We start from the raw sequence: 27,432 nt of genomic DNA on the forward strand, positions 1-27,432 counted from the left end.
AAGGCAGCTGTTTATTTTTACTGGAATTTTCCGGTTAAATGGTCCGCCATTACTGACTTTCAAATCTTGAGAGAGTTGGATCGAGGAGACAATGACGTCAGAGCTAAGACTGTCAATAGAATGCAATGCGTGTGTACGCGGCAGAATTAATATGCAGCGCGGGAGTTTCGGGTTTACAGATTTTTAAAGTCGTGTTTTGCATATATAATAAACTGTGTTTACACGCTGAAAGTTTAAGTCAGTGAGTAAATGACGTCACTTTTCCCTAGCTCCAACTCTCTGAGGTCCAGTCGGTCAGTTTGGAACGTGAGTAATGGCGGACTGTAAAATCCAAAACTTACACTCAAAGTTAACAGCCTTTGGATAAAGCCAGTCAAGCGTTGAGCAATAAGACTTTCAAAATTCTGACGAAAAAAGGGAAGTGATTTTTTGATCATAGTAGCACTTAAACGAAGACTATTTGGATTTGCCATGTTTGAAGCTTCTCTTAACACTTTTTCGCACGCTTTGTACCGCTTGCACGTTTTCCACGCATGTATCTAAACATTTGCAGAAGAAAATCATTCGAATATCCGATTTAATTGACATCTTAAAAGATGTCTTAATAGATGTTGGTTTTCTTCTGCAAATTTTTAAATAGAGTGTTCAAATAGAGCTTCGCAGTTACGTAAATATTCTGCCGCTATTCACCGCGATTTCAAAGAATAATTGGTAACTATCGCAATGAAAATGTTTGAATCAGTCGAAGACGTCAAAAGCTATGGTTTAAAAAAATTAAAAATTTAAAAAACTTTGAAAGCCACACACGCCATTTTTTTAGTTGTTCGGGTCAGATGATGAATCAAAAGGGGTGGTAAGAAATAACTGAAAAATGAAACAGTTTGCCAGGTGTGGTGAGCAATATCTCGAAACTGTGATCGGTGACCTACCATGAGTGAAAGACTGTGACGTTTCATCGCATTCTTTGAGTAAATTTCTAAAGAAAATTCAGATTACTTTTTTCACCTTCCACTAGCGTTCTCAGAAAATAACTCCAATTTGTTTTGTGTAAATATGTAATAAAAGCACTATTCTCCGTCTTTGCTTTACACAGTTTGATCAAATCCGAAGTGAAAATATTTCTGACATATTTCCAATGATTGAGCTTTCTTTGTAAATCCGTTTTTTCGTGTGTTGACATAATCAGTGCTCGACAAATCCCCTTGAAATAGTATTTTTTTACGAAAACCAAAACATTTACGCTAAAAAAAAAGTGTTGAAAGACATTGAAAAATAGCTATCCGCCGAAATATTCGCATTGGAGTAAGGCAATGCGAGAGAAAAGAAGCATTACGCGATTAACATCTACTTCGGATTTCTTCTCAGCAGGTCAGACAAAAATTGTGAGTACACTTTATCAGATTTATTAATATTTTTAAAAATACAACCATGTTGAGCGGTTGAAACCCGAACTCAACAAACAAGTGGATCATGTCAGTTTCAGGGGCACCCAACGAATCTGTTCCTCACATTATCTGTTCCCCAGAGGAATCCTGCTGGCTGGCAAAAATACAGGTGTTTCGATTAGCTGGCTGGGAAATTTTGTTATTGATAGAGGTTTTGCCTGGGAATTACTGACTTTTTCTAGCATTTCAACCCGAGCTGGCTGTAGAAACTCTGAAGACTGAGGACGACTGAAAAACAAAAAACAAAAAAAAGAGAACCCCTTCCCTCTCCCACAGAGTAGTCACAAACATACGACGGCTGGTCAGAGTGATTGCGCTTGCGGAAAAAATCTGTTTTGTCCCGGTTTTGTCGCTTTTGTTCGGTCGTTTTGGATCGAGGGATTTGAAAGCGCTCGGAATTCCTGGCTGGGAAACCAACCAATTTTATCTAGCTGGCTGGGAAATTTTTTGTGTGTCTTGCTGGGAAAAAGGAACAGAATATGTTTTCCCAGCAACACTGAAAAACACCTGAAAATGCCTTAATAACATATATTTTCATTAACTGGGGTATAATAATACATTTTACAACAAATTGGTCGTTGGGTTCCCCTGCAGTTTCATCGAAACATGTCCCTAAACTCGAAAGTGTGGTTGTATTTTTAAAAATATTAGTAACACTTATGCTATCAGACCATTTGGAAAAGTTATCACTTTTATGTTGTAATATCAATTATCTTTAAAACTACCGGCAAGTGGCTGAGAATTGACAAGTGTTTCAAAGACCGTGTTAATGCCATTCATGTTGTAACTAGTACTCTTAAAGTTGGTCAAAGAAGATGCAAAAATTACGGGCAAAATTTGTCTTTAGGTCAATGAAGTTGTAACTGGTGACTTTTTATGCCATTAAATTCTTCAAATTTGTCTCTTCTATTCCTATTCTTATGAGATCCATTTTTAAGATCTATTTTCTTTCTACGCGAGAGACAAGAGTACAGTAAATTGTTGTTGTTCTTGGCTCGCTCAATATCTAAAGAAGAGCAAACCCAAACCAAAATTGTAAACTTCTGCCTGCTATGGTCTTCTTTAATAAAGAAGGTGAATTTTTTTCCATCAAAGATTTTTACAGTCCACTTGTTTTATTAGTTGGAAAGTCCGAGGATTGAAGTCGGATTAGATCTCAGTTGAGTCGAGAGTGAAACACCCGCTAGCGTTCACAGTTTTCGTAGTGACGGGTCTCTTGTAATCTTGTCATGATAATAAAAGTTAAAAAAAAACCCTTGGTAAATACATGAAACCGAGCCTTGACCAAAACACTCCTCATTCCGTTCAATAATCCTTTCAGAACATATGCAACGTTTTACTATGGCAGATAAATATTCAAGTCACGTCTCATTAGAAAACAAAAGCGTTATTGCGTTTTTGACTACTCTGCGGCAGTAACATCGTGTAAGAAAAGAGGCGAAAACTTGGGAAAATAGTTTTTTAAACCCGTTTGGGCGAAGGGCAGGGTTAGGGTTTAGGGTTAGGGAGGGTTGGAAGCTCTGCTTGAGTTTGATTTGATAGAAAGAGGTAGCATTGTCAATAATTTTGATGCAAGAGCCATCACAATTATCCTGAAACATTTAAAAAATTAAGCTAAGATGCTTGAAAACATGAGAACTTTTATCCCGGAAAATGTGCTTATTTACACGTGTGTAGGAATGCACTATGGCTGATGATGATGTTTGAAACATCGAAACATGTTCCTTAATTCAAAAGTTTAGACTGTGGAGCTTGACGGCTCCACAGCGCCACAGGTCCACAGTTCCACAGTTCCACAGGTTCACTCAACAGTAGAACAGCTATTCCGTATACTACTGTATAAGGCTCAGTGACCAAGTCTACCAATAGTAAATTTTAAATTTCATGTCAACTAATTGGAACAACTTGACCAGGTTATGTTCATTATTTCGCTTTTAGTTTTGGCTTTTACAACAGTGGGCATGCTGAAGATCCCAAGGGCGGCGTTCTATAAATAAATCTACCCGGAAAAGGCCAAGTATGGCCAAGTATGGGAAGGGAAATAGAGGGTCCGCTTAAAGAGCTCCTGGTTGCCAACATAACTTTTTATTACTTTTAAAGAGTAAGTAACTGCTAATAAGGAATTTCTTTAACTTTTCAGCTCAACTGGTCTTTATCGCCATTCATTTCAATTATAATACTCTTTTTCAAAAACAATAAAGAAACTGTGGTGATAAACATATTGTATAATGCATTTTAACTTGACGTTTCGTGTGATACAACATACATCTTCAGAAGCGACGGTTAAACAAATTTTTAAAAAATTATACATATGACGGTGCAGAACTTTGAAAGAAACTCAGCAGTAACTAAATTAAGAACAATGCTGTTAACAAATAAATATAATATGATAATCTTGTTCTTATGTAATACTTGTGCTTTGGTAATCAGTGTTAATTAATGCAATGATTATATCTTGTTACAAAGTAAATAGTCATGACGTGATCGATTCGACAATTCTCCTCGTTATACTTGAACTTATGAACTTAGGAAGGGAAAGATAAAACAATCCTGCCCGCCTAAACTTGTAAAACCGCTGCTTTCCAATCAATGATATTTTTAAGTTTGTATTGCACATCTGCGACATCGGACAGTAAGCTTTTCATTAGTTCTGAAAAATCATTAAGCGTATGAGACAGAATCAACAAAAAGGCTTGATTTAGATCTGATTCGTCTTTTCCAGCCACTTCCTCAGTTACATGAAAATTCCACAGTCACAAAACGGTTTCTCGATTGGTTGGTGATGTTTTAAAGTCTTAAAGTATGGAATGCTCTTGATGAGAATATGAAAACATTCTCGTATTAAAAGAAAAATTGAAGCATTTTTTTTATTCTGAGAACTTATTTAGTTAAGAACTTAATTAAGTTCTTTTCTTGTTGTTTTTTCACTCCTTTGCGATATCAACTGTTTTGCAACCACTTAACAGTCAGGTTGCCTGATGTCTGAAAATGTGTTGCTTTTGTGTTGTGCCCACCCATATTCAGTTTACTTAGACAGTGTATCGTATACTTGTACCTATTAACCATACGGCTATATTGCGGCAGAAATCAGGGGTTCTTTATTTGTTCAGAGGGTGTTTATTGTTACGTTGCTCTTTTATGTATGCCTCTGGGGTTGATAAATAAAGAACGAAGGCAAATTGCCATTAGAGGACTGCTTTACTGAAGCTAAACGAATTAATTTTACCTATAGGCCATTTGCTTGCATCCGATTAAATCTATGTCTCACATTCAAAACTAAGCAAAGACGATAAAATCTTAAGCCGATATAAAAACTCAACGAAGCGAGAAAAACTTGTTTGGTGTTCTAATATCGTGCTTTTATGTTGTCAGACTTCCTACTCTCAATCACAAAGTGAAAACAAGCCATCATCTAAAAATCTCTCTAGTGTGCAAAATATAAGTACGTTGTATTAATATGTCCTCTCCTTTACTCACTGTGAAGTAATCAGCCTTTTACAGACAAATCGACCAACCGTATAATATCAAATTTATTCTAAGGCACACATCCACAATTAACCACGTGGTTTCATCTTTTCCTCTCTGAGCATCATTTTTAAATATTACCGTAACTAAAAAGGAAATGTGACATTTTAAATTTCAGTCTCTTGTAAAGAGCCTTTTTAGAGCTATATATTTTGTATTTCAGCAGGATCCAACTGAGTGTTTCTTTTTGGAACCACAACAGCCCTTCTCGGGGGATATAAATCACAGCCAAGTTATTCAAAGTCATATTAAATTAATCCTAAATCACTGGAAAATTCAATTTGAAGTTTATTCACTAAAGGCCTTGGTCCTCTACCATTATGAAATAATCCTTTCCTCAATATCAAAGGCCAGTTAAATAATTGGACGACCAGGTTGCTTGCGAAAACAACAGATCTCCTCGAATTACCACTAAGTTATAAAACGTGTCTATGTTCCAGTTCCACACAAGTTCTAATCGCGAAAAAGCCCCGTGAAATGGAATTAGTTCTTCTTTGTATTTCAGTTTCACATCTCTCGACGATTTCTGAGGAAGTTTCCTTCATGGCCATTGCTTGTATCTCTAATATACAGGACTTGTGCGACATTAACTCTTCCTCTCTATGTCTATGCTCGCACTGTCACTATTCCCGGATACCCATGGTAAATCTTGCTGTTGTGATTTGTGAAAATACATTAGGAAGTAAGCCAAAAACTCCCAGAGAGGTCTTGTATCAAGGTTCATCTAGCTTTTAAATTGTCATTCATGATTCAAATCCTTCTCTATTGGCCATGCAAGAAAGGAAAAGCTGTTATCAACCTTATTTTGACGCTGAAATCGTCTTCTTCTAAGACTTCATACACGACCTTAATGCTGTGTAATTCCTTAATTTCATATCCGCTGCTTTCATCTCTTCCATTTTTAAAGGTGCAGAACACACCAATGCATCCATTGAAGCTATGGATAGCTTCCATTCGCCCTCGTCTGTTAATAAACTTCATTCCACATCTTATAGTTTCTTCTACCAAGGTAAGGACCTCATTAAATTCAATAGGCTGGAAGCAAGATTGCGATCCTTGCTTTCGCAAGAAATTCGACAGTGTATACCTACTGGAAGAATTAACGTGAGCGCTTTCTTCAACAAGTGACGAGACATCTTGCGCTGTCCCTTGAATCGTGTGCCGAGATCGCATTTGGTGTTTTCGAAAGTCATCCAAGTTAACAAAACGTACATCTTTCCTAAAAATCGACTCCATCCGAAGGTTGTTGCCTATGGACTACTGTATGAGATTATTTCGTTTATTTCGTTGTTGAGTCTCGAGGGAATGAAAACTTTTGTTTTGCCTTACCGAAACTCGTTCCCAAAGATTGCAACTCGAGGCTTGTCTATGGCCAATATGGCGGCCACGCGAATAAGGCGCATGCTGACGATGATTAGGCACCAGACCACACACGACACCAAGCACAAAGAATAGCTAATTACGCAAAAACGATCCTGCGCAGTACAGGGGGTTACTTTTGTTTTTATACAGTTTTCAGCTTGTTCAATTGCATTCTTCTCTGGTGCAGATCAAAATGAGTTTATTTGCGTCCCATGAAAATATGGAAGCAGTCTACTTCATTACGCCGATTTTTGAATGTTAATGCAACTCCCAAAAGAACTATTTTTCCTTTATTTTTAATTCGAAAATGAAGATTACGAGAGAAATGAACCTATCCACAGATCAGCAGTTGCCATTATGTTGTGATCTATGAGTTTACCCGAGTGATGTCATTCTCTGTCATCCCGTTTACGAAGTCTTTGTCGCAAAATCTGATTATTTAATTTCTTTTCGTCGTCTTAAATCTAGGTGTCACATTTTGAACTCCTTTTCTATATAATAGTCCTTTACTTCGGATCCATCAAGAACGAGAGATCTTCAGCGAATCTAGGAACGATCATATAGCGGAATTATTTTGGTTTATCATGCAGCCTAATAACAATATGCCATATCTTCAAAACGGACCAAAACTCAAAATGCAAGTACGTGAAAATTCGCGAAACACTTGCAGTTGGCAACTGCAAGGACAAAATGAAAAACAAAATTTAAGTAGACTAAGCTGTGGCATAATAATATTGCAATTCATACTTGATTCATGTGATCGAGCTCAAAAACTTTTGTTACCATTGCATGTTTAATTGGAATTCATTTCGAGTTACGATATTAATGATAACAACAAAATTGTCTGAGCAATTTACCCGTATAAGGCGGAATTATAATTTTAAAAATTATAAAGAGTTTTAAAAACTTTGTAAGGGTACACACTGAATACTTACAAGTTGTTCCGTTCAAAACGGGAGACCGGAAATGAAATGTGACTTAAAACCGCAAAAAGCTGAACAAAGTTTTGCTACATGTGACTAAGCTCGGTGACCTACCCTGAGTTTTGTATCCAAGAAAGATTCCTTTCTTTGCATCCTTTAAACAAAATTTCCAAAAAAATAAATTAGCTAGTAGAATGTTTTTCATCGTCCAACTGCGTTTTCATAAATAAAATAGCTAAATATAGATGGATGGATGCCCGGGATGGATGGATGGATGGATAACTTGTTTATTGATAAAGTGCATGGCAGCCCGAAGGGTAAATCGTTTATTTATATGATTTCAAACTTATCAAAGTACCAAAATCAATCAAATCGTCCTAGAATACGAAATGCACAATTGAAAAATTGATAAGCATGAATACAGTCTTAAAACCTATAAAAACACTTTCAATGCTCAATCTTTTAATGAAAGAGTCTGTCTTACGTGAGGGTATACTAAACATTTTTAACGATTTAATTAAGACGCTGGATATAAGGTTGAATAAAAAAATAGTTTCAATCCATCGCCATTCTCTCTAGTCTTACGTACTCACACAAAAATACCGTAAGTTCACGAATCTTGGTAAAGAAATATACAGCTTTACTGTTGGGTTTGTAATAATGAATAAAGTCTCGAGTGGGTTGGTGAAAATTCGCAATACATCTTAGACAAATAAGGGCCTAAAATGCCCTTTACATTCAGTGACGTACTGAGAAATACCCTCGTCTACACCCACAACTTCTGGACACACCTAATATAGAGGTCCTTACCAATAAAAAAAACTGATGACAATATTACTGTGTGGGGCAAAACGCACTAACGCAGGCGTTCTTGTCTGGAAGATCACAAAAAACGAAGGCTATTTGCATGGTCTCTTGTTAAAACTTGAAAATTTGCTAAAAGCACACTCGAATTACTTCTTTAACACATGACCTGTGTCAAAGAAAGCAAGCTATCAGTAAAAAAATGACAAAAAACACGAAGGACTTGTCTTAAAAGCAAAATTTAGCAGCCCTGCTGTGCCCTAGGACCATGGTTTGGACCTGGCCCTCCAGGAGTATACAGCAGACTGAAGAGCACGAATTCACATAATAATAATAATAATAATAATAATAATAATAATAATAATAATAATAATAATAATAATAATAATATTTAATATTATTAACAATAATAATAACCCACCTGCAAAGTGACTGATATGACTATTCCATCAGAGAGAAACATCGCACTGAAAGAAATAGAAAACAAAAGTAAGTACAAAGATTTTGAAGATACAGAGTATGTGGCAGATGAAAACCGAAGGCAGGGATGGCAGAAAACATCAACAAAGTATCAGAGAGAGTAAAAGCTAGTGAAAGAGACCCAAAAGATCAGCATGCTGGGACCTGCACGAATCCTTCGTGCACATTGCACATTGTAAGCAGGAAGCTTTTAAGCACACATCATGGATTTCGGCCGCCTTGTACGCTACTCTGCATGGAGTCCTTTCCAGATGTATGTATGTATGATATATATATATATTATCATGTCTGTCGTTAAAAAATAACCATCGCCATCGGACTATTCCCAGGAATACAAAATAAATGTAAGACAAAAGCTGCAGCTCAGGATTAAATATTTAGATTCAAGGACTACAAAAAAGGTGGATACGATACTTCGTTGTTCAGTTATTGCAGAAAAATCATCAGGCGTATGAGAAAGAACTAACAAAAAGGTTTCATGTAAATCTGATTCGTCGATTCCAGACACTTCCTCAGTTGCATGAAAATTCCACAGTCCCAAAACAGTTCATCGATTTGTTGGTGATGTGATGGATTGGTTGATCAGATGACAGTTGGCCTTAGAAAAATCGTTTCTGGAGTTAATCGTATTTCACTACATATCAGACACATGGCCAGGCTATTCTCCTTACCCCTCCCTCCACATCTCCATCTTCATCGCTAACAAGGTCATGTGGTTGGAAATGCTGTGATGAGTTTCTCGTTTTCAAGTTTAAAATTTTTCTTAACATTGTAACATGATGCTTGTGGTTCATGCTTGTGCTTGTCATTCATGCAAAGAACAAAATAAGCTGTAGTTTTGCTTTATGGTTATTACTGTAAGAATCTAGAAAAATTACATGTCCCTTACAGCCACTTGTCATAGAAATAACAACCAATTTAAGAACCGAGATAGCCTAAAACTCTTGTAAATACTAAGAACCTATTTAGCCTAACTTGGAAAAATCTAGGTTATTATATGCGGGTGTTTACTGTACTCGTCTTTTCAAATAAGCTGCTCCTCGAAGTAGTGGCGACAAAAATGTCCGTTTTGGTGTTCGTGTATCAGTGGAGCGTGTGGGGTTGAACTGAAAGAGAATTGTGACTTGAAGGCAAAGAACACCAAAGCTCTTGCCACGTCGGTTATGGCTCGTTTTCGCAATAAGTCCATGTCAGCTTTGGCATACATAATTTCAAGCGTTTTATTTCACATTGGTGTATCACATCAAGACATTAATCGACTAAAGAGATTTTGTGTATTATATCACCAGGTGTGATCTTGGGTCTTCAGCGTAGCTTATACAAAACTTCGACGCGAAAGTTCAAACTTATGAGAAAGCCCTGGAAAGCAAAGCGAGAGAAACACTAGCACTTCTTGACGAAATAACGCTTGAAGAGGAGAAAGTAAAAACAAGCCTTGACATGGTTACAGTCGAGGTGTTGGATCATGTTTCGATCAGTGATCACAGAAGATTTAATACGCCCCTTCTTCAAGTACGTTGTCATTTCTTCATAATTTAAAAAAAAAGACAGAATGATGTCTATTTGTTGACTTTGTATGAAAATAGTGCCAAAGAGTATACTTTTCTGAGTTTTTAGATATACGGTATCTGCTGTCTAGATCACACTGAAATCTTCTCGGAGAGAAGCAGAGGCAGAAAATAGATGAAACATTAAAGTTTTGCCGTAACCTGTCGATCATACAGATAGGATATCTCTACCCTGAAGCAAAGCTTCAACCGCCTGACGTTGTTCCGGTCTTAAATTTAAAGTGAACTTCACATGAATCGAAAAATCCTCGCAAGTTCTTGGAATAAAATCACCACCGTCATCTGCCATTTTTGTTTTTCTCTTTCAAACCACGCGCTCGATGATACATTACGTCATCACCCCATCAAATTCAGCCAATCAGCATTTTGCTTCCAAATTTTGGACGCAGAAATGAAACTTTAAGAGAGACCCCTGCAAGCTCTCTTACCCCCGCTCCTTCCTTCCATCCGCCACTCCGAGAGCTTACCTCCCAGGCTATAAATGAATGAAACCAAGATAATTTTTTTTTTTTATATTGACTTGTGGGCTCTCGGAAAAATTTCGAACCTACGACCTTCCGATTACTAGTTCGGATGGTCTCGGAAAAATCCGAGTGCTCCTTTCCAGGAGTCGAACCTACGTGTACAGCATGTTGATGTTGGTGACGCTGATACTTTTGCTCATTAAGCGTAAACTTCGGGTGATGACTACATGTTAAAGGAGAGCGTTTTTGTCAACTAAGTTGTTTACAGCAAGATGTTGATTGGAAATTTCCTGGGTTACGGTATGATCCTCTCGCTGCTTATATGTGAATTAATGGTCACTTAGTGGCTGGGCTTCCTTTGTTTTCGACGCAGTTCAGCGCGTCTGCTGAACGTTTTCGCGAGCTTCGAGCCACGTGATAGTTACCCACGTGATCTATCAAAGCACCTTTGTTTCATGGCTGCCATGTATGGTTTTTCCTGACTCATCCGTCTCTGCATCGCATTCAGTTTCTGGCCAAACATGCTTAGACCCTTGTCTTTTTCAGTCAAATTTGACTGTCCACTGAGTCTTGTCGAATGAAATGGATCATCGGATCTTAGGTGGATGGGAAAAGTTAAAAGGAAAGGTGATAATTATTAACTACAGAAACTCAATAGATGATAGCTCTTAAACTGCCAATGAAGGAAAAAACGATCGTAGTCTGAGGCATTCAAAACGAGTCTGAACATTATCGAAAGGCCAACAGCGCCTATGGGAAGTTCTGTTGGTTGTAGTCAACACGGATCATTTGGCGAGCAGTAGTAGTTTTGATAAGTTCGCTTAAATTGCTTTCGTAAAATCTTAAGGCGGTAACACATTCCCCTACATTTTAGTGTACATACCATACTGAAGCATTCATTTTGTTTCGTACAAACTCCATACCTACACCGGTACCAGCGAATTAATGGCAGCATTTTCTCCGCAATGTTTTGTTAGAGGTAACTCAGTTCAAGCGAGGTCAAACTGAAATTCCTTCGTATTGTTCAAGGACGGAAAAAATCCCACCGTGATGGGACACGTCCTGACGCGTCGCTTTGGTTGAAAAATCAGATGACTGAAACGATTTTACATGGACTTTTATAAAGTCTGTTTTGCTTAAGCCATGTAAACAATCTCTTATTGCACTAATTTGAACTTGACGCTGTGAAGTTAGTTAAGGAGATGTGGAGTCTTGAATATTGGATATTGCCTGGCCCCTACAGGGGCACCCAACTTGAATTTTCAGAAAATATCTGTTCGGAAGACTATTTGAAATCTAGAATTTTCGGAACATTTGTTGTAAAATTTCTTGCTTGAATGCCTCTCTTAGGATTTTCGAACATCTGAAAAATGGTATAATTGCCCATTTTTAACGGATTTTACCCTAAAAGGGTCACCAAGAATTTTCGGCAGCCTTTTTTTCTGGCTGAAATTTTCAAAAACGTAAGTTTTGATCCCTATGGTTTTCGGATCACTAGACTTTCAGCTAGAAAATCCGAACAAATTTAGGGGATCATAATATGCCTATATCTACCATTTAAATACTAAAATACGTTTAACAATGTTATGTTTAAGTGGTTTTGAACTGTATTCTCGTTGGGTGCCCCTAAAAAATGACAATTGTCAAATGTACTTGTGTAGGAAGCCAAGGAGCGATTTATCGCTTCCATTTATCAACGTGGAGGTGATGAAATAAGGTGAAAACCACCTCTAAGACAGTGTTTTGGGGACTCTGACATGGAAATGTTCAGTTTTATTCTTTACACGCGAATGTTTCGTTTTAATGCATTTCATAACTTTAGGTCATTCGCTTTGACTTGAGCCGTCTTGATACATGAAGAGACGTTAAGTTAGAGATATTGGTTTCCGTTGCATTAGGGAGTTAAAACTAGTGTTACATCTATTCTATTTTCCAGTGTTCCCCTAGGAATTCAAAACACCTGAAAAGCTGTTGTCGCCTTCGAGAGTTCAGAGAGTTGACACTAAAGTAGTGTCAACACTAGCGTTGCACTGTGTTTCTGTCAAGTGTTACGCAACCATTATTCGGTCAAGGTTCGTTTGTGTTCAGTTTCAAAGGCAGGCTCTTTGAATGTTTTTATCGGTTTTTTTTTCTTTGGAGCTGGGACTAAGTTCTTATGATTGTTAAGAAGTACTTCGTCACCGTAGACCTCGAGTAAGAATACAATTGTGGCAAGGTGTTTTAATATTTTTATTTCCTCCGTGGCATACTTGGCTATTTCAAAAGGAATGATGGACGTATCCCAGGTCGGAAAGGTAGTATGTGAAGTTCATGGTGTTTGTCTAACTATACACAAGCAGCCGAGAACGAAAACACAGCTCTCGAAAACACAACTGCAGAACCGTTAGCTTTGGCGTCACGGAGTACTCTGTTTCGTGACGCTTGTATACGGTAATATCTCAACCGGAACGTTTCCGCCTTCCGAAACCGGCTTGGAAATTGGCCCTTTTTGAATATTTCAATCAGAACATGAACTGATGGCTCTGTTAATCACAGAATAATACCCCATGGAGGCCCACTGCACCTATGAGGTGTAGAAGTTCAGTTAAGAAGAATCTCACGCAGTTCCTCGGAAATGGTTATGCCGGAAGGAGTAGCTGAATGTTGTCCAATACTGAACACCGTTGCCAAGCTAAGAGAGTACCAACTCTTGTAGTTGAGGATTCGATCAGTAGAAAAATTAAGCAATAAATACAAAATATCAGGCTCGAGCGTGCGAGGAATGGCTTTTTTTTATGCTGGCGTGCAGATACTTGAGTTGCTTAGCTAACTGCGATGATCTTTCTAACTTTCATCTCATGCCATCCATTCCGCGGTTCTAAAGGCTCGAGTAGAGGGCTTCAACATTTGCTTCAACAACCGTTCGATTTTGTTGAACGATGTTGACCGCTGGGGTGGCATGCAAGCGTTTTCAACACATCATCAACATTCTATTCAACAAAGCTTCACAAGAGGCCTAGTATTCAATTCCAGGCTCCAGGGTACGTGGGTGGGTCATTGAGAGACCAATTGACAGAGGGTGGCAAAGAGCTTCAACTTTATTCCACTTTCCCCATAAGGAAGAAATGTTGAATGGTTATTGAAGCGAAGTTTAAATGCTTTTGAACTCATTCAACATGGATTCAACATGGCTGAAAGGGGATGGCAAACAGTTTCGACATCGCTGTTCAACAACACTGAACAGATGTTGAAGCAAATTTTAAAGCCGTTTGACCTGGCCTTAAAATCTAATACAGGATATGCATGGTTGATTTTAGTGCCGAATTTGTCGTTGGATGGAGGCCAATTATTTTAAAATAACTGAATAAAGTACTATGAAATATTAAATGCAGATGTTACTACTAATAACAGTTTGTTATTAAGTAAGAGTCTTTATTTATTTCATTATTTATTAATGTTAGCTAATGTTTATCAGTATTAATCCATTCTATAATTTAAAACTGTTAATTGTAAAACTCGACACATTCATTGTGTACAAAAGGGAGTAACTTGGACACTTCAGGACCCAGGCCAAAAAAAAAAAAAATTATATCATCTTCAGCCACTTTGTCCAGGTTTTTCTTGCCTAAGAATTGGTTGCTCGAAGTGCAGGGTACGAACCCTATTTTGTGATTGGTCCCCCAGATAGCTTTCTTTCGAGTTTACTTCTTAACCACAGCAGTTGCATTCTATGCCTTTTAAAATTTGCGATCACTTACTCCTCTCCATGCTCTCCAATTGCCGTTTGAAATGCTTTCTTTTTTACCCCTCTGTCCCTTCTGGTTCTATGCCGTTCTATATATTCCATGGTTGAAGCTTCTTTTAACACTTTTTCGCTTGCTTTGTACCGCTTGCACGTTTTCCACGCATGTATCTAAACATTTGCATTCGAATATCCGATTTAACTTGACATCTTAAAAGATGCCTTACACTGCGACGCGCCTTACCGTGGCCACCCAACAAACATTTTTTTAAAGTTAGCCAATCAGTGTGAGCGGATTTTATTTAAAGACAAACCACCATTTGGTTCTTGCGCGTTGAAACTTTCTATGGAGGTGTGTCTGTCAATCAAATCCGCGTATCTTGATCAGTAGCTAACTTGTAAAAATGTTTGTTGGGTGGCCACGGTATAACGCGTCGCACTGTAATAGATGTTGGTTTTCTTCTGCAAATTTTTAAATAGAGCTTTGCGGTTACGTTAATATTCTGCCGCTATTCACCTCGATTTCAAAGAATAATTGGCAACTATCGCAATGAAAATGTTTGAAATCATTTACAAGTCGAAGACGTCAAAAGCTATAGTTTCAAAAATTTAAAAATTTAAAAAACTGTGTAAGCCACACACGCAATTTTTAAGTTGCTCGGTCAGCTGACGAATCAAAACGGGTGGTGAGAAATAAAAATTTGAAGCGGTTTGCTAGGTGTGGTGAGCAATATCTCGAAACTGTGATCGGTGACCTACCATGAGTGAAAGACTGTGACGTTTCATCGCATTCTTTGAGTAGATTTCAAAAGAAAATTTAGACTACGTTTTTTCAGCGTCCACTTCTGTTCTCAGAAAATAACTCCAATTTCTTTTTGTAAATATGTAATAAAAGCACTATTCTCCGTCTTTGCTTACACCAGTTTGATCAAATCCGAAGTGAAGAGCACTGACATATTAGCAATGATTGAGCTATCTTTGTAAATGTTAACATAATCAGTGCTCGACAAATCGCCTTGAAAAAGTATTTTTTTTACGAAAAGCCGCACATTTACGCTTAAAAAAAGTGTTGAAAGACATTGAAAAATAGCTATCCGCCGAAATATTCCGCATTGGAGTAAGGCAATATGAGAGTAAAGAAGCATTACGCGATTAACATCTACTTCAGATTTCTCACGCAGTTCTCAGCAGGTCAGAAAAAATTGTGAGTACCACTTTATCAGTTTTATTAATATTTTTAAAACTACAACCATATTGAGCGGTTGAAACCCGAACTCAACAACAAGTGGATCATGTCAGTTTCATCGAAACATTTCCCTAATCTCGGAAGTGTGGTTGTATTTTAAAAATATTAGTAACACTTGTGCTATCAGACCATTTGGAAAAGTTATCACTTTAATTTCATGTTGTAATGTTGTAAAACTACCGGCAAGTGGGTAAGAATTGACAAGTGTTTGAAAGACCGTGCTACAAAAGCGGCCATTCGTGTTGTAACTCTCAAAGTTGGTCAAAGAAGATGCAAAATTACGGCAAAATAAGTCTTTAGGTCAATGAAGTTGTAACTGGTGACTTTGGTTGTGCCATTAAATTCTTCAAATTGGTCCCTTCTATTCCTATTCCTATGAGATCCATTTTTAAGATCTATTTTCTTTCTACGTGAAAGGCAAGAGTACAGTAAATTGTTGTTGTTCTTGGCTCGCTCAATATCTAAAGAGGAGAAAACCCAAACCAAAATTGTAAACTTCTGCCTGCTATGGTCTTCTTTAATAAAGAAGGTGAATTTTTTTTCCATCAAAGATTTTTACAATCCATTTGTTTTATTAGTTAGAAAGTCCGAGGATTGAAGTCGGATTAGATCTCAGTTGAGTCGAGAGTGAAACATCCGCTACCGTTCACAGTTTTCGCAGGGACGGGGCTCCTAAGTAATCTTGTCATGATAATAAAAGTTAAAAAAAACCCTTGGTAAAAACATCAGTATGAAACCGAGCCTTGACCAAAACACTTCTCATCCGTTCAATACTCCTTTCAGAACATATACGACGTTTCACTATGCCAGATAAATATTCCGAGTCACGTCCCATTAGAAAACATACGTGTTATTGCGTTTTCACTACTCTACGGCAGTAACATCGTGTAAGAAAAGAAGCGGAAACTGGTAAAATAGTTTTTTAAAACCCGTTTGGGTGAAGGGTAGGGTTAGGGTTTAGGATTCGTTGTAGTAGTTTAGGGCTAGGGAGGGTTTGGAAGCTCTGCTTGAGTTTGATTTGATAGATAGAGGTAGCATTGTCAATAATTTTGATGCAAGAGCCATCACAATTATCCTGAAACTTTTTAATAAATTAAACTAAGATGCTTTAAAATATGATAATTTTTATTCCGAAAAATGTGCTTATTTACACGTGTTGTAGAAATGCACTATGGCTGCTGATGATGTTTGAAACATGGAAACATGTTTCCTAGTTAAAATGTGTAGGCTGTGGAGGTTGACGGCTCCACAGCGCCACAGGTCCACAGCTCCACAGATTCACTCAACGGGAACCGCTATTTCGTATAATACTATAAGGCTCAGTGGACAAGTCTACCAATAGTAAATTTTAAATTTCATGTCAACTATTTGGAACACTTGACCAGGTTATGTTCATTATTTCGCTTTTAGTTTTGGCTTTTACAAAGCGGGGTTTTTCGGACCATTCAATCGAGTTGTTACTATGTGGACCATGTCGAACCAAGGTAACCCGAGAAAGCAGCATTTATATGCGAACGGATGAGACAATGGAATGCTTAGAGCGAGTGAGTCACACTCGTTATTCGTTAAAGTGGATCCAGCGAGTAGCATCGTTTCAAAAAGGTACGTAAACATTGTGTGCGAGAGTTCATCTTCAACCTCAACAGATGCAAATTGTTGTGACTCTTCGACCTGCACGAAAAACACAGCCTTGGGTAAATCACCTAACGAGTCAAAAAGACCGCTACAAGGAAAAGTAGGAGCAAGTTGCCTCCAACTCACGAGAAACTCAAGGACTTTCTTGAAAAAACAAACGTGTGAGACGGCAGACGATGGCAAAAGCATGAAATGCTTGCTTTGTGGCAAAAATCCAAAACTGGATAATAGTAAGAGGGCTCAAATAGTGGCCATCTAACATGGCTGAACATAACGGCCGCCTAGTCGCCGGTCAAGATGAGCGGCCAAATAGTCATGACACAATCGATTCGACAATTCTCCTCGTTATACTTGAAGTTAGGGAAGGGAAAGATAAACAATCCTTTCCCGCCTAAACTTGTAAAAATCGCTGCTTTTCAATCAATGATGTTTTTAAGTTTGTATTGCACATCTGCGACATCGGACAGTAAGCTTTTCATTAGTACTGAAAAAATCATTAAGCGTATTGAGACAGAATCAACAAAAAGGCTTGGTTTAGATCTGATTCGTCTTTTCCAGCCACTTCCTCAGTTGCATGAAAATTCCACAGTCACAAAACGTTTTCTCGATTGGTTGGTGATTAAAGTCTTAAAGTATGGAATGCTCTTGATGAGAATATGAAAACGTTCTCGTATTAAAAGAAAAATTGAAGCATTTTTTTTTTTATTCTGAGAACTTATTTAGTTAGAACTTAATTAAGTTCTTTTTTTGTTGTTTTTTTCACTCTTTTGCGATATCAACTGTTTGCAACCCTTAACAGTCAGGTTGCCTGTTGTCTGAAAATGTCTTGCTTTTTGTGTTGTGCCCACCCATATTCAGTTTACTTAGACAGTGTATCGTATACTTGTACCTATTAACCATACGGCTATATATTGCGGCAGAAATCAGGGGTTCTTTATTTATTCAGAGGTGTTTATTGTTACGTTGCTCTTTTATGTATGCTCTCTGGGGTTATAAATAAAGAACGAAGGGAAATTGCCATTAGAGGACTGTCTTTACTGAAGCGAAACGAATTAATTCTACCTATAGGCCAGTTGCTTGCATCCGATTAAATCTATGTCTCACATTCAAAACTAAGCAAAGACGATAAGATCTTAAGCCGATATAAAAACTCAACGAAGCGAGAAAAACTTGTTTGGTGTTCTAATATCGTGCTTTTATGTTGTCAGACTTCCAACTCTCGATCACAAAGTGAAAACAAGCCATCATCTAAAAATCTCTCTAGTGTGCAAAATATAAGTACATTGTATTAATATGTCCTCTCCTTACTCACTGTGAAGTAATCAGCCTTTTACAGACAAATCGACCAACTATAATATCAAATTTATTCTAAGGCACACATCCACAATTTACCACGTGGTTTCATCTTTTCCTCTCTGAGCATCATTTTTAAATATTACCGTAACTAAAAAGGAAATGAGACATTTTAAATTTCAGTCTCTTGTAAAGAGCCTTTTTTAGAACTATATATTTTGTATTTCAGCAGCATCCAACTGAGTGTTTCTTTTGGAACCACAACAGCCCTTCTCGGGGGATACAAATCACAGCCAAGTTATTCAAAGCCAGATTAAATTAATCCTAAATCACTGGAAAATTCAAATTGAAGTTTATTCACTAAAGGCCTTGGTCCTCTACCATTATGAAATAATCCTTTCCTCAATATCAAAGGCCAGTTAAATAATTGGAGCGACTGGGTTGCTTGCGAAAACAAACAGATCTCCTCGAATTACCAGTAAGTTATAAAAACGTGTCTATGTTCCAGTTCCACACAAGAGTATTCTAATCGAGAAAAAGCCCCCCCGCCCCGTGAAATGGAATTAGTTCTTCTTTGTATTCCAGTTTCACATCTCTCGACGATTTCTGAGGAAGTTTCCTTCATGGCCATTGCTTGTATCTCTAATATACAGGACTTGTGCGACATTAACTCTTCCTCTCTATGTCTATGCTCGCACTGTCACTATTCCCGGATACCCATGGTAAATCTTGCTGTTGTGATTTGTGAAAATACATTAGGAAGTAAGCCAAAAACTCCCAGAGAGGTCTTGTATCAAGGTTCATCTAGCTTTTAAAATTGTCATTCATGATTCAAATCCTTCTCTATTGGCCATGCAAGAAAGGAAAAGCTGTTATCAACCTTATTTTGACACTGAAAGCGTCTTCTTCTAAGACTTCATACACGACCTTAATGCTGTGTAATTCCTCAATTTCATATCCGCTGCTTTCATCTCTTCCATTTTTAAAGGTGCAGAACACACCAATGCATCCATTAAAGCTATGGATAGCTTCCATTCGCCCTCGTCTGTTAATACACTTCATTCCACATCTTATAGTTTCTTCTACCAAGGTAAGGACCTCATTAAATTCAATAGGCTGGAAGCAAGATTGCGATCCTTGCTTTCGCAAGAAATTCGACAGGGTATACCTACTGGCAGTATTAACGTGAGCGCTTTCTTCAACAAGTGACGAGACATCTTGCGCTGTCCCTTGAATCATGTGCCGAGATCGCATTTGGTGTTTTTGAAAGTCATCCAAGTTAACAAAACGTACATCTTTTCCTAAAAATCGACTCCATCCGAAGCTTGTTGCCTATGGACTACTGTATGAGATTATTTCGTTTATTTCGTTGTTGAGTCTCGAGGGAATGAAAACTTTTGTTTTGCCTTACCGAAAACTCGTTCCCAAAGATTGCAACTCGAGGCTTGTTTATGGCCAATATGGCGGCCACGCGAATAAGGCCCATGCTGACAATGATTAGGCACCAGACCACACACGACACTAAGCACAAAGAATAGCTAATTACGCAAAAAAACGATCCTGCGCAGTACAGGGGGTTACTTTTGTTTTTATACAGTTTTCAGTTGTTCAATTGCATTCTTCTCTGGTGCAGATCAAAATGAGTTTATTTGCGTCCATGAAAATATGGAAGCAGTCTACTTCATTACGCCGATTTTTGAATGTTAATGCAACTCCCAAAAGAACTATTTTTCCTTTATTTTTAATTCGAAAATGAAGATTACGAGAGAAATGAAGCTATCCACAGATCAGCAGTTGCCATTATGTTGTGATCTATGAGTTTACCCGAGTGATGTCATTCTCTGTCATCCCGTTTACGAAGTCTTTGTCGCAAAATCTGATTATTTGATTTCTTTTCGTCGTCTTAAATCTAGGTGTCACCATTTTGAACTCCTTTTCTATATAATAGTCCTTTACTTCGGATCCATCAAGAACGAGAGATCTTTAGCGAATCTAGGAACGATAATATAGCGGAATTATTTTGGTTTATCATGCAGCCTGATAACAATATGCCATACCTTCAAACGGACCAAAACTCAAAATGCAATTACGTGAAAATTCGCGAAACACTTGCAGTTGGCAACTGCAAGGACAAAATGAAAAAAAACAAATTTAAGTCGACTAAGCTGTGGCATAATAATATTGCAACTCATACTTGATTCATGTGATCGAGCTAAAAAACTTTTTGTTACCATTGCATGTTTAATTGGATTCATTTCGAGTTACGATATTAATGATAACAACACAAAATTGTCTGAGCAATTTACATGTATAAGGCGAAATTATAATTTTAAAAATTACAAAAAGTTTTAAAAACTTTGTAAGGGTACACACTGAATACTTACAAGTTGTTCCGTTCAAAACGGGAGACCGGAAATGAAATGTGACTTAAAACCGCAAAAAGCTGAACAAAGTTTGCTACATGTGTGGACTAAGCTCCGTGACCTACCCTGAGGTTTGTATCCAAGAAAGATTCCTTTCTTTGCATCCTTTAAACAAAATTTCCAAAAAAATAAATTAGCTGGTAGAATGTTTTTCATCGTCCAACTGCGTTTTCATAAATAAAATAGCTAAATAGATGGATGGATGCCCGGGATGGATGGATGGATGGATAACTGGTTTATTGATAAAGTGCATGGCAGCCCGAAGGGTAAATCGTTTTATTTATATGATTTCAAACTTATCAAAGTACCAAAATCAATCAAATCGTCCTAGAATACGAAATGCACAATTGAAAAATTGATAAGCATGAATACAGTCTTAAAACCTATAAAAACGCTTTCAATGCTTAATCTTTTAATGAAAGAGTCTGTCTTACGTGAGGGTATACTAAATATATTTTTAACGATTTAATTAAGACGCTGGATATAAGGTTGAATAAAAAAAATAGTTTCAATCCATCGCCATTCTCTCTAGTCTTACGTACTCACACAAAAATACCGTAAGTTCACGAATCTTGGTAAAGAATATGAGCGTTACTGTTGGGTTTGTAATAATGAATAAAGTCTCGAGTGGGTTCGTGAAAATTCGCAATACATCTTAGACAAATAAGGGCCTGAAAGGCCCTTTTCATTCAGTGACGTACTGAGAAATACCCTCGTCTACACCCACAACTTCTGGACACACCTAATATAGAGGTCCTTACCAATAAAAAAAAACTGATGACAACATTACTGTGTGGGGCAAAACGCACTAACGCAGGTGTTCTTGTCTGGAACATCACAAAAATCGAAGGCTATTTGCATGATCGCTCGTTAAACTTGAAATTTTTCTAAAAGCACACTCGAATTACTTCTTTAACACATGACCTGTGTCAAAGAAAGCAAGCTATCAGTAAAAAAAACACGAAGGACTTGTCTTAAAAGCAAAATTTATCAGCCCTGCTGTGCCCTAGGACCATGGCTTGGACCCGGCCCTCCAGAGTATACAGCAAACTGAACAGCAAGAATTCACATAATAATAATAATAATAATAATAATAATAATAATAATAATAATAATAATATAATAATGATAATAATAATAATAATAATAACAATAATATTACCCACCTGCCAAACTGACTGACTATTCCATCAGAGAGAAAACCATCCGCACTGAAAGAAATAGAAAACAAAAGTAAGTACAAAAGACTTTTGAAGATACAGAGTATGATGGCAGATGAAAACCGAAGGCAGGGATGGTAGAATAAACATCAACAAAGTAATCAGAGAGAGCAAAAGCTAGTGAAAGATACCCAAAAGATCAGCATGCTGTGGATCTGCCGAATCCTTCGGAAGGTGCTCAGTGCAGCAATTGTAAGCAGGAAAGCTTTTTAAGCACACATCATGGATTTCGGCCGCCTTGTACGCTGCTCTGCATGACAGTCCTTTCCAGATGTTATGTATGTATGATGTCGATATATATTATCATGTCTGTCGTTTTAAAAAATAACCATCGCCATGGGACTATTCCCAGGAATAAACAAAATAAATGTAAGAACAAAAGCTGCACCTCAGGATTTTAACTATTTAGATTCAAGGACTACAAAAAAGGTGGATACGATACTTCGTTGTTCAATTATTGCAGCAAAATCATCAGGCGTATGAGACAGAACTAAAAAAAGGGTTTCATGCAAATATGATTCGTCTTCTCCAGACACTTCCTCAGTTGCATGAAAATTCCACAGTCCCAAAACAGTTCATCGATTTGTTGGTGATGTGATGGATTGGTTGATCAGATGATAGTTGGCCTTAGAAAAATCGTTTCTGGAGTTAATCGTATTTCACTACATATCAGACACATGGCAGGCTATTCTTCCTTACCCCTCCCTTCACATATCCATCTTCATCGTAACAAGGTCATGTGGTTGGAAATGCTGGTATGAGTTTCTCGTTTTCAAGTTTACAAATTTTCTTAACACTGCAACATGATGCTTGTGATTCATGCTTGTGCTTGTCATTCATGCAAAGAACAAAATAAGCTGTAGTTTTGCTTTATGGTTATTACTGTAAGAATCTAGAAAAATTACATGTCCCTTACAGCCACTTGTCATAGAGTAGATATCTTTTGTAGAAATAACAACCAATTTAAGAACCGAGATAGCCTAAAACTCTTGTAAATACTAAGAACCTATTTAGCCTAACTTGGAAAAATCTAGGTTATTATATGCGGGTGTTTACTGTACTCGTCTTTTCAAATAAGCTGCTCCTCGAAGTAGTGGCGACAAAAATGTCCGTTTTGGAGTTCGTGTATCAGTGGAGCGTGTGGGGTTGAACTGAAAGAGAATTGTGACTTGAAGGCAAAGAACACCAAAGCTCTTGCCACCTCGGTTATGGCTCGTTTTCGCAATAAGTCCATGTCAGCTTTGGCATACAGAATTTCAAGCGTTTTATTTCACATTGGTGTATCACATCAAGACATTAATCGACTAAAGAGATTTTGTGTATTTATATCACCAGATGTGATCTTGGGTCTTCAGCGTAGCTTATACAAAACTTCGACACGAAAGTTCAAACTTATGAGAAAGCCCTGGAAAGGAAAGTGAGAGAAACTGTAGCACTTCTTGACGAAATAACGCTTGAAGAGGAGAAAGTAAAAACAAGCCTTGACATGATTACAGTCGAGGTGTTGGATCAAGTTTCGATCAGTGATCACAAACGATTTAATACACCCCTTCTTCAAGTACGTTTGTCATTTCTTCATAATTCAAAAAAAGACAGATGTCTATTGGTGACTTTGTATGAAAATAGTGCCAAAGAGTATAAAATTACTTTTCTGAGTTTTTAGATATACGGTATCTGCTGTCTAGATCACACTGAAATCTTCTCGGAGAGAAGCAGAGGCAGCAAATAGCTAAAACATTAAAGTTTTGCCGTAACCTGTCGATCATACAGTTAGGATATCTCTACCCTGAAACAAAGCTTCAACCGCCTGACGTTGTTCCGGTCTTAAATTTAAAGTGAACTTCACATGAATCGAAAAATCCTCGCAAGTTCTTGGAATAAAATCACCACCGTTGTCTGCCATTTTTGTTTTTCTCTGTCACCAACCACGCGTACACGCTCGATGATGCATTACGTCATCACCCCATCAAATTCAGCCAATCAGCATTTTGCTTCCAAATTTTGGACGCAGAAATGAAACTTTAAGAGAGACCCCTGCAAGCTCTCTTACCCCCGCTCCTTCCTTCCATCCGCCACTCCGAGAGCTTACCTCCCAGGCTATAAATGAATGAAACCAAGAGAATTATTTTTTTGATATTGACTTGTGGGCACTCGGAAAAATTTCGAACCTACGACCTTCCGATTACTAGTTCGGATGCTCTCGGAAAAATCCGAGTGCTCCTTTCCAGGAGTCGAACCTACGTGTACAGCATGTTGATGTTGGTGACGCTGATACTTTTGCTCATTAAGCGTAAACTTCGGGTGATGACTACATGTTAAAGGAGAGCGTTTTTGTCAACTAAGTTGTTTACAGCAAGATGTTGATTGGAAATTTCCTGGGTTACGGTATGATCCTCTCGCTGCTTATATGTGAATTAATGGTCACTTAGTGGCTGGCTTCCTTTGTTTTCAACGCAGTTCAGCGCGTCTGCTGAACATTTTCGCGAGCTTCGAGCCGCGTGATAGTTACCCACGTGATCTATCAAAGCACCTTTGTTTCATGGCTGCCATGTATGGTTTTTCCTGACTCATCCGTCTCTGCATCGCATTCAGTTTCTGGCCAAACATGCTTAGACCCTTGTCTTTTTCAGTCAAATTTGACTGTCCACTGAGTCTTGTCGAATGAAATGGATCATCCGATCTTAGGTGGATGGGAAAAGTTAAAAGGAAAGGTGATAATTATTAACTACAGAAACTCAATAGATTATGGCTCTTAAAGTGCCAATGAAGGAAAAAACGATCGTAGTTTGAAGCATTCAAAACGATTCTGAACATTATCGAAAGGCCAACAGCGCCTATGGGAAGTTCTGTTGGTTGTAGTCAACACGGATCATTTGGCGAGTAGTAGTAGTTTTGATAAGTTCGCTTAAATTGCTTTAAAATCTTAAGGCGGTAACACTTTCCACTACATTTATACTTGCCTCAAAGTTAGTGTACATACCTTACTGTAGCATTCATTTTGTTTCGTACAAACTCCATACCTACACCAGCGAATTAATGGCTGCATTTTCTCCATAATTATTTTTTAGAAGTAACTCAGTTCAAGCGAGATCAAACTGAATTTCCTTCCTATTGTTCAAGGAGGGAAAAATCCCACCGTGACGGGACACGTCCTGACCCGTCGCTTTGGTTGAAAAATCAGAAGACTGAAACGTTTTTGTATTGGCTTTTAAGTCTGTTTTGCTTAAGGCCATGTTAACAATCTCTTATTGCACTAATTTGAACTTGAAGCTGCGAAGTTAGTTAAAGAGATGTGGACTCTTGAATATTGGATATTGCCTGGCCCCTACAGGGGCACCCAACTTGAATTTTCAGAAAATATCTGTTCGGAAGACTATTTGAAATCTAGAATTTTCGGAACATTTGTTGTAAAATTTCTTGCTTGCATGCCTCTCCTAGGAATTTCGAACATCTGAAAAATGGTATAATTGCCCATTTTTAACGGATTTGTACCCTAAAATGGTCACCTAGAATTTACGAGCCCCTTTTTTCTGGCTGAAATTTTCGAAAACGTAAGTTTTGATCCCTATGGTTTTCGGATCACTAGACTTTCAGCTAGAAAATCCGAACAAATTTAGGGGATCATAATATGCCTATATCTACCATTTAAATACTAAAATACGTTTAACAATGTTATGTTTAAGTGGTTTTGAACTGTATTCTCGTTGGGTGCCCCTAAAAATGACAATTGTCAAATGTACTTGTGCAGGAAGCCAAGGAGCGATTTATTGCTTCCATTTATCAACGTGGAGGTGATGAAATAAGGTGAAAACCACCTCTAAGACAGTGCTTTGGGGACTCTGACATGGAAATGTTCATTTTTATTCTTTATACGCGAATTTTCGTTTTAATGCATTTCATAACTTTAGGTCAATAGCTTTGACTTGAGCCGTCTTGATACATGAAGAGACGTTAAGTTAGAGATATTGGTTTCCGTTGCATTAGGGAGTTAACACTAGTGTTACATCTATTCTATTTTCCAGTGTTCCCCTAGGAATTCAAAACACCTGAAAAGCTGTTGTCGCCTTCGAGAGTTGACACTAAAGTAGTGTCAACACTAGCGTTGCACTGTGTTTCTGTCAAGTGTTACGCAACCATTATTCGGTCAAGGTTCGTTTGTGTTCAGTTTCAAAGGCAGGCTCTTTGGATGTTTTTATCGTTTTTTTTTTCTTTGGAGCTGGGACTAAGTTCTTATGATTGTTAAACAGTACTTTGTCACCGTAGACCGCGAGTAAGAATACAATTGTAGCAAGGTGTTTTAATATTTTTATTTCCTCCGTGGCATACTTGGCTATTTCAAAAGGAATGATGGACGTATCCCAGGTCGAAAAGGTAGTATGTGAAGTTCATGGTGTTTGTCTAACTATACACAAGCAGCCGAGAACGAAAACACAGCTCTCGAAAACACAACTGCAGAACCGTTAGCTTTGGCGTCACGGAGTACTCTGTTTCGTGACGCTTGTATACGGTAATATCTCAACCGGAACGTTTCCGCCTTCCGAAACCGGCTTGGAAATTGGCCCTTTTTGAATATTTCAATCAGAACATGAACTGATGGCTCTGTTAATCACAGAATAATACCCCATGGAGGCCCACTGCACCTATGAGGTGTAGAAGTTCAGTTAAGAAGAATCTCACGCAGTTCCTCGGAAATGGTTATGCCGGAAGGAGTAGCTGAATGTTGTCCAATACTGAACACCGTTGCCAAGCTAAGAGAGTACCAACTCTTGTAGTTGAGGATTCGATCAGTAGAAAAATTAAGCAATAAATACAAAATATCAGGCTCGAGCGTGCGAGGAATGGCTTTTTTTTATGCTGGCGTGCAGATACTTGAGTTGCTTAGCTAACTGCGATGATCTTTCTAACTTTCATCTCATGCCATCCATTCCGCGGTTCTAAAGGCTCGAGTAGAGGGCTTCAACATTTGCTTCAACAACCGTTCGATTTTGTTGAACGATGTTGACCGCTGGGGTGGCATGCAAGCGTTTTCAACACACCATCAACATTCGATTCAACAAAGCTTCACAAGAGTCCTAGTATTCAATCCCAGGCTCCAGGGTACGTGGGTGGGTCATTGAGAGACCAATTGACAGAGGGTGGCAAACAGCTTCAACTGTATTCCACTTTCCCCATAAGGAAGAAATGTTGAATGGTTATTGAAGCGAAGTTTACATTCTTTTAAACTCATTCAACATGGATTCAACATGGCGGAAAGGGGTGGCAAACAGTTTCGACATCGCTGTTCAACAACACTGAACAGATGTTGAAGCAAATTTTAAAGCTG

General features: G+C 37.9%; 1 protein-coding gene and 2 long non-coding RNA genes across 4 annotated transcripts in view; 1 reads left to right on the top strand and 2 right to left on the bottom strand.

Moving 5' to 3' along the window:
- LOC138014243 (uncharacterized) overlaps nt 1-27,432 on the bottom strand; it is a 185,949-nt gene that overhangs the window by 15,560 nt on the left and 142,957 nt on the right. The gene's annotated exons all lie outside the window — the stretch shown is intronic.
- Nucleotides 1-27,432, bottom strand: part of LOC138014245 (uncharacterized) — a 56,194-nt gene that overhangs the window by 2,884 nt on the left and 25,878 nt on the right. The window contains exons 3-4 of the long non-coding RNA XR_011125277.1: nt 8,481-8,526; nt 7,370-7,409 (exon numbers count right to left, since the gene is read on the bottom strand). This is a non-coding gene — a long non-coding RNA (uncharacterized lncRNA). The remainder of the gene's footprint in view (nt 1-7,369; nt 7,410-8,480; nt 8,527-27,432) is intronic.
- LOC138014248 (uncharacterized) lies at nt 1,260-9,335 on the top strand. The gene is made up of 2 exons (XR_011125279.1): nt 1,260-1,382; nt 9,044-9,335. It is a non-coding gene; the product is annotated as an uncharacterized lncRNA (long non-coding RNA).

Source organism: Montipora capricornis, chromosome 8 (genome assembly GCF_036669925.1).
Source record: "Montipora capricornis isolate CH-2021 chromosome 8, ASM3666992v2, whole genome shotgun sequence".
Taxonomy (NCBI): domain Eukaryota; kingdom Metazoa; phylum Cnidaria; class Anthozoa; order Scleractinia; family Acroporidae; genus Montipora; species Montipora capricornis.